The sequence below is a fragment of the Poecilia formosa genome, unplaced genomic scaffold, assembly GCF_000485575.1.
Source record: "Poecilia formosa unplaced genomic scaffold, Poecilia_formosa-5.1.2 Scaffold277, whole genome shotgun sequence".
NCBI classification, from domain to species: Eukaryota; Metazoa; Chordata; class Actinopteri; order Cyprinodontiformes; family Poeciliidae; genus Poecilia; species Poecilia formosa.
This window is the reverse complement of record NW_006800216.1, coordinates 402,639-411,701: the sequence shown is the minus strand read 5'-3', so window position 1 is coordinate 411,701 and position 9,063 is coordinate 402,639.

Genomic DNA, 9,063 nt, shown 5'->3' with positions numbered 1-9,063 from the left:
TGTGTGTGTGTGTGTGTGTACCAAGTGGAACTTCATGGTGAAAGCCGCAATGCTCCACTTGTGAAAGTAAATCTGTTTGCCTCAACTTGACAGTAAGAAAAAGTTAGAAAGAAATGAAAAATGCCTTGTTATAATCTCCCAGTGAAACTATTAACTTTTTAAGTAAAAACTAACAAATCATTGACTTAAAGCACTGACTTGCTGAAAAGCTACTTGTAAGTTAGTTTTGTCTCATGAGATGTTTGCACTAGATACTAGACCAAAAATATGTTTATTTTGTGTTTTTTCAGGGTTTACAATGTGGAATATAAAGTGTCTCAAACATCATAAATATACATACGGTATTTACCCAGAGAAGTCCTCACAAATCCATTTACATATAGCATAAAAAAAAAGGTAGCATCATAACTCAGGGCGATTGAACCCGGTATAGTAGATAAACAGTACAGTACTGCCTAGAAAACGACAGGCACCGGCATCTTCACAGCTCGCCATTAGCTCTCATCTGCCTGGAAAAGCTGCTAAAGACAGATTTCATCCACCGGCAGTCACCGTGTTCACACCCAGTCTCAACACATTACCACAGGCCAGGTCACACTCCTTAGAACGGTCTAGAACATACGACACGAATACACTGAGCCTTAGGAACACTATAGGTTGCTTGAGCTTTAATCGTTTGTTGAAAAAAAAAAAAATAGAAGGTAGTTGGGACATGACAGACATGTAATGCTGTTAATTAACCATCCCTTTCATGCTCCGCCACGGCCCAAGCTGTTTGGGGAAAAGAACAAGCATCTAGAACGGCTCTCTGGGGACGATCAAACTGAACGCGGCAGCTTGCCTGAACATTATGGCTGGCTAACTGGAGGTCCAGTTCAGACAGAGATATTAGGATATGACAAGTCTTTTAATGTACATGTATGGAAAATTGTTTTTGAATTTCAACTTAAGATTTTTTTTAGTTTGTTGGGGGGTTTCTGGAAACTTTTATTTGGTCATTGGCGAGTTTCTGTTTCTCTGAGGTGTAAAATAGATTTGTCACATAAAGCATGTTGAGCAGCACGAGAAGACAGGTAAATGTTAGACGACTGCAACAACGGGTCACAATTTGGGGTCAAAAAAAAAAAAATCTGAGCTCCTCTGCCTCCTTCCTGTGGTCCCACAGCGATCTACAGAAATACGCCGCCCAGTCAAAAACAACAAATCAGAGGCAGGAGGAGGATCTCAGCGCTGTCAATCATTCTAGAGACACATTCCCCTTCCTCTCTGCTATGCTACAGCTCCTTCCCCACGATGAAGTCTTTCATGAATGCTAACTCTAGTTAACATGGCCACCGATGACGGCAAAAAACAATTTTCCTGTAACAACAAGTTCTCCGCCAGCCCATTTAGCAGCGCGTACATGAGCATGATCGACAGCGCTAAGCCCCTCCCCCTGCCTCTGATTGGTCATTTCTGGTTGGGTGCATTTCTGATGGCAGAAGGACCACAGGGAGAAGGCAGAGGAGCAGGATTTTTTTTCAGATTATCAGTCTCATACTCTATTGTCACAAACTAGTGACAGTTTTAGTAATATGCAAAACAATTTTGTATAAGTTATACACCCCAGCTTTAAAACGAGACTGTATATTCATGCAGAACGGACATAAGAATGGAACATAAGACATAAGACACAGAATGGAATTTAAAGGCAATTCTTTAGCAGGAGTTGTGATAAATGTGGCCTGCACTGTATAATTCTATTGTTTTATTTTAAAAATGAAATACTTCAAAATGGCTCAATCTCCTGGTTAAAGTGCGACTTCAGTCGACCTGAGCAGCAGCCACACACAAGGACAACAGAAAAATCAGGTGCCAGTTTAACCGTGCAGATTAACAACCTCATCATGTAGAAATAGGGTTGACTGATGAAAGCCAGCCACCCTGATAATGAGCAGACACCAGCAGCCTGCTCGGAGGGGAGGGGGCCAACAACAGAGACCCCCGCCCACCCCTTCTGCCGTCTCCAACTCGTACCCATCCCTCCCCACTGTGCTGTTACATCTCATTTTCCCTCGATCAATCTCCGTGACACCGGTGAGCGTACATTCAGGTTGGGGTCAGGGCCGCTTGATGGAATTAGCGTCTTGGGGACGATGGATTACTCCGCTTCCAGCCGCCAGCCTGAGGACTGGTTCGCAGGTTATTTGCTCCCATAATGGCTGATCCCATTAAATAAATCAAGATTGTTGGTTTGTTTATATGGCACATAATGTGTAAAATTAGATCCTCTATGAAAAGCTCCATCACTCAGGATAGAAGGTGGGTGCGTTGCATAAATATCTATAAACGTGCTTTATTTGTGCCCTAAATGAACCTGTGGCTCCTCTTCCTCCTGCGATGCACTAATAATGAAGACAGGCACAAAGGAAACACACTTAACTGCAAAGATATTCACACCAGTTAAAGGCGCTTGCATTCTGTTATATTAAAAACCCCAAATTAACTAAATTTTTCATAATTATGTAAAAGGAATGAAGGAAAACGATTGAAGAGTTTGGAAATATTTTTTAAAAGTATCTTTTGAAGAACAGCGAGAATTCATATTCAGACCCCTTTACTCTGATGCCTCGAGATGAAATCCAGTGCAACCAGTTATTGGACATCCTCAATGGGTCGTCAATTTACCGACAGAAAACAAAACTACAGGCCCTCATTGTTGTACATCTGTACTGTCATCCTCTGTTCAAGCAGGACTTCTATTGAGTTTGTGTGTTGTTTTTGACTTGTGTAAGGAGGGGTTAATAAATAGGTTCAAGTTTCAGATATGGAACGAAAACACAACTCCATTAAATCGCTTGATCTTTGTGCTGGAGGTTTGTAGTTTACATAAGAGGATAGGAGCTTTTTTTTAAGTCGATATTTCCTTAATAGTCATGAAAAAGTGCTAGTTCTATTTGTTAATTATTTCACGAATAACATGGGAAAAATGTCTTGTTATAAGTGAAATAATCTGCAAGTGGAACAAGAACTTAATCATCACTATTAAGAAATTAAGGTTTTAAAACAAGCTACTGTATTTTGCTGAAAAGTTATTTGTAAGTTAGTTTTGTCCTATTTCAAGTGTATAAGTCAAAACGATACAAAATATATTTCTACTAGAAACTAGACCAAAATTACTTGGAAATATTTTGTATTTTTGCAGCACATTTACCTTTTGAAAGCCACACCAAACATTTCAAGACAGTTCAAAGAATCACTGCTTAACAACCATACATATCCTGACAAAAATGTATATATAAAAAAAAAATCACTCAATCGAGACGAACCTACCTGACATCATGCAACAACACCCAGCAGACTGCCTCCACTTGCGCTTTAGCTGCTGGAATGATGAGCCAATTCTAGTTTATTTTCATGTTTAAATCATAGTAAGAATTGATAATTAAACAACAAAGTGCACGACAAGAGGTCCCTTAATCCACATTTACACCTGTGCCTGGCAGCTAAATGGCGGCTCTGAGGGTTTTTGTTCCAGGCGGGTTTTTTGGATGCAGAGACAGAAATGAAGCTGCTAGGCAACAGAGTTGGCTTTTACACGTGTCTCTGCTGTCAAAGGGCTACACAGGAACACAACATGCATTAAACTGGTTTACGTTGTGGTCAATATGCACTTGATTCACTGCAGCATACATATTTGTTTGTATCCTTCGAATGTAAAGCCAGTCTCACAGATGAAATTTCAAAGGATTGCAGTTCAGTTGCATGTGATTCTGGAAACTAACAAGGTTTGAATTGCGTTTAAAAGACAAAGAGGCCCACAGCATCACAAATCCTCTACTGTACCTACTGTAACTATGGTCTCATCAAAGCAAAGTTAAAGTCTCAGTACAGTTTAGCAAACTTCACTTTCAAATCAGATATTTGTACATCATTCTTCCTAGTAAAAAATAATGTTTGGGATGTGCAAAATGGGATTCTGTTTTTATCCACAAATAACAATTCAGGTATTTCAGACTTTTTAAAAATATGTCACATTCCCAATTCTTCACCCTCCTCATTTTTTATACTTACATCCCCCTTAAAACGCTTACAATTGCCTAATGTAGCAGACCAAACACCAAAAATACCAGAATATGCATTAGTATGCACAGTGGAACCCATCCTAGCGCTATCACAGAAGCTAACATCTCCGCTCTTGGTGGTACAGCCAATCAACACCGAGGAAAATAAATGCCACTCCTGGATTGGCTGCTTTGCAAACACCAGCCAACAGCACGTCAAACAGCATCACCTTTCGAATATTTTAGATACGCTATGAATAAAAAAAACCCCAAACAAATTAATTTGTAAACGCTGAACCACAACAAGGAGTGTACACCAGTCACTATCCACAAATACAAATACTTTTTACAACTAAAATATGCATTATGGGTGTCTGAAATTGAAATCTTACAAGGTGAAACTCTCATTTCAGATCAAAAAGAACTTAGATTAAGCTGCATTGTTGCAAGGACATTTTAGTTAAATATTAAAATGTCTTTGGTGATAATTGGACTCTTAGTAATTTTGTTAAAACCAAATATTTAATAAAATTTACTTTTTTCTCTCTCTCTCAGAAAACAGAAAGTTGGATATCTTTTCTCTCATTTTTTTTTTCTAAATGTGACTCAATGTTTTTCTAAATGTAATAAAAGAGGAATTTATTTTTAGGCTTTTTACACATTTTATTGAAGGTTCTCCCAAATGTGCAAAGAAACATCAAGGCTGCAACGAAATGGGAATATTGGGTGCCGCACTGTAAAAGGGCCCATTCTTCATCTCCTATTCTTCTTGGAAACAATAGCCTAATAGAGGACATGCAGGATGATTCATGGGGGATATTTAGTAGCCAGGAGACCAACTAGAACATAGCGAGTTGTTGATCAGCTAATCTTTAGGACGCATCCTGTTCCTTTCCCTTCCCGAACACCTTCAGGCAATCTGGCAGACAACCATTCCTACTAACACATGTATAATCCTGAGAGGTAAACAGCATCCGTCACTGATCGGCTGATTAGCTCAGAGCAAAGAAGACTGGTGGTCGACAGTGAGTCAGCTCCCATAGCAACCTTGGTAGAGATGTTAAATTACGAGCCAAATTATACACTCCCTTTACTTAATGGAGTACAACAAAAAAATAAAAAATAGGGAACTGCCTGCGCGTTTTTACAGCTAACTGATAATGAGAGCAGAGCTGAGTTACATACATGGCTAGTGGGCTAACAAGTGTAGTTTATAGAAGGAATTAACCGAGTCATTAAAGTAAAAGAAAAAAACAAAACATGCCTGACATGAATCAAACAGCACACACTAATTAGCTTTGTGATTCATCAAAAATTTAAGAGAAAAAATTAATGAGGGAAAATGAAAGCAAAATAGGGAGCCGTGGTTTAATATTTTAAGGCGCACCTGATATACCTTTCGGAGGAGGCAATCTCAGTGATTCAGCTCTTCTGTGAACAGGCATCGTCGTTATGGTTCATCTGCTTCAATGCATTTGCAAAGTTATAATGAAGAGACAAATTAAGACGTGTAATTAAACTAATTTCTCAAGTCTCACAACTCATTTGTGTTGTTTGTGGCGGAGTCGGTAAATGGCTTCTTTAGTTTTATACGGTTCTGGTTGGGAATCCAGCAGCAGTTCTACTATAGAACCCCCCGACCGTACCTCCCCCAAACAACCAGCTGACTATGAAGAGGACGTTTCCTCAAATTTCTCACTTGGTGCAGACACAGAGGATTTAACAGCCCAGTTGGATTGACGGCGACTGATCAAAAATCCTCTGAGATGTGGGAGGAATCACTGTGCATCCCATTCAGGTAAACTTTCTCTTATGACTGCAAGCAACTGGTCATGCCAACTCAAACTGAACAAACTTTTTGCAAATTTAAAAAGAATTGGTGCTAATGTGCTCCCCTTTTATTGCCACTCTGGGCAACTGCCCAAGTGGGCTTAACAAAAATGACCAGAATCTTATTGGCGAGAGTCTAAGAAAAGTGTGAACTGTCAAAATCATCCTGAAGAGTATTTGTCTGCAAACATAAAAGCTCCCTCAGTAAGACTGTTGACCATGCTGCTCACCAGTATGATCAGTGTGTGTGTGTGTGTGTGTGCAGCAGCAGTGTCCCGCAAGCAGCTAGCGCATTAACTGTGAAGTCGCATCAATTGCATTACTTTCAAACTACAGCATAGACACGGATCCATTTCAATTTGGACCCCTAAGGTCTTTCAACACTGTTAGTCATCATCACAGAGAAGCACTTGTCGTTATTGATTGATTATGAGGCGTTATCGCGTTTGTTGTCAAGATGCAACATCTAATCAATGGAAGAGAGCAGGGCAGCTGAGTTCTCTGTGATCCTGACGCCACAAGGCAGTACAAAGGAAAAATAAAATGTTCATTTTTTACATATAACACTTACTTGTTTCAATTCAACTCATGACCAGCCAAGTTTGAAACTGGCTGGTTTTCAGCCACCTGATGTCATTTTCATGAGTAATGACTGTAACTGTAACACAGTCATAACAGTTATTATCAGTAATTAGTTTTTACTGAGTCATATATAGTAAAATTGACAAAAACAAAACAAAATGATCTTTGAAAGTGCAAAAGTCAAGATAGACCTGAGTATAGTGAATGGATGAAAACTATGACTGAGATTACATCTTTTGAATTATTGATAGCCAAATTGCATTACTGAAGAGTAGTCCTTAAGTTTATTTTTTCATAAAGTTCTAGTTTTTTGTGGCATTTACAATTATTTATCTTGTATTAATGCCCTTTAAAAATCCAATAAACATTTAAATAAAAAAATGTAAAATGACAATTTGTCTTTTGTAAATTCTCTAAATTACCAATAATCATAAGTACTGAGATTGTTATGATTATGTGGAGGTTGATAAGAGCTAAAAAAAAAAAAAAAGAAGAGGAAAAAATAGGTGATGTTTGTAGATTGTAGAATTGTAGATTTGACAAAACTGCAATATTTAATGATCATCAAATGAGCTTGGTGAAGCAATAAAAGTATGAAATATAAATCTCAGAGTAAAAGAGTTCAGTTTTACAATCACAACTGGGTGAATAAATCTTTTACTTTGGTGTTCAGTTGTTGATGATTCCTAAATAATTACTACAATGCTACGTGTCCCACTATTGGCTGCAGCCAATCCAGGAGAGCCATTCGGTTTCCTTAATGCTGATTGGATGTACTCCTAAGAGTATAGAAAATGAAAAGTGTAGATGTTACCTTCTGCGGTACCGCTAAGACGATTTCCACTGGTATATTTGGCGCTTGAAGTACTAAAAGTTCAAGCGCCTATATAAGTGGTTTTAGGGGGAATCTAAATTAATCACTTGTTCCAACTACTAACACCGTTTGAACTCATTAAACTACGACGCTTTAATTCACAACATCCAAACCTGGTGAAGTGAGGGGAAAACAAATTCTGATGTTTTCCATGTTCTATAAAGTCTGCAAATCAAACAGTGGAAGCTGGGGCCAGACCTACCAGAGAGAAATCAATATCGCAAAGAACAACATCTCTGGCTCCCGTGGGGACTTGATCAATGAGCCGCAAATATCTGCAGATGAAACGAAATACGCACTTATTCTGTGTCGCATTGAAGCTCATTTAGCCTCGGTTGGTATCGTCAAAACAAGAACCAACGGCGGCTTGTGCTGGGTCGGCATGAAAAGGCAGGACGTGGTGACAGTGAATAATAGGAAGACGGTGGAAAGAAACAGGGAAAAAAACTGCATATTGTCAGACATGCCTTTCTCTATTACACCAAGCAGTGTGTGTCAGCTGCCTGTCATGCAAAATGAACAGCCCAAGGGATCTTTGGTGCAAATTAAATTCCAATGAGGGGTGAATTCACTTTTTTTTTTCTTTTTCTTAAATGCAATCTAATTAAATTGCTATGCACGGTCATGTAGCTTAAATTACATGGCGGCACCGTGCAAATGCAGAAAAACTAACACCACATGAATGGCATGTCTCATGGGGAGAGTTATGTTTTTTGGGGGGAGGGAGAAATCTCATAAAACAACTTTATATTAAACACTAAACTATATAGTAAACATATATTAAACAACTATATATTAAAGAAAAAAAATCTATAAAAAATAGAATTATGGTTACTTTTCTGTTATTGCTACTTTGTACCAAACAAAAAGATTTATTTGTAAGTCATGCTTCATTTTAGAAGCATGAAACCTCCCTAAATAATTATGTAACATTTTCTTGTTACTATGTAATTTATTTTATTATTTTTTTGTTTTACAAAAAACTGAAAACAAATTCAATATAATGACATAATGTTGCCAGGATATGATTTTTAATAAATTTGAACTAAAAAGTTACATTTTTAGTTCAAATGAGATCATAAATTTGTCCATTTCCCTTTACTTTATAATATAATATACTGAGGTTTGGTGTGAAATCTGACTAGAATTGCTCAGAAGGTGATGCAAGCATGAAAGTTTACAAAAATATTTTTCAAAGGGCACCTTATAATTTTAACATTTACTAGGAAATCGTTTTATTATAACATTATAATTTACTGATTTTGGCATAACACTATTTCAAAAGAGGAAAAACTTCTCTGTTTTTGTTGCTGTTAACCTCCTGGGTGCTAAGCCCCCTTGTTCTTAAAAACATAGTGACGGCCCTGTCTGACTGTCTGATATAAAGATAATTTCAGCGTTCAACATAAACCAGCACATCAACTTTCTTCGACCCTGGGAAGTTGAAAAATATCAGAGAAAAACGTTTCCACAGCTGCACAGCCGTCCTCCAGCCGGGGCGAACTTGTTGATGTGGAGGATTAGAGCCGACGCTGAATTGAATTACAAGAGGTGACTCTGTGGACACAGCCTTCATACCGGTGTGAGGAGGTCAGGAGAGAAATGAAGGTGGCAAAGAAGAGGGAGAGAGAACCTATTACGGTCCGGTCTGAAGCAGCTGAGAGTGTTCTCTGCAGATAGAAGCATTTAAATCACACTCAGTAAATGGAATAGGGCAAAAATAAATAAATAAAT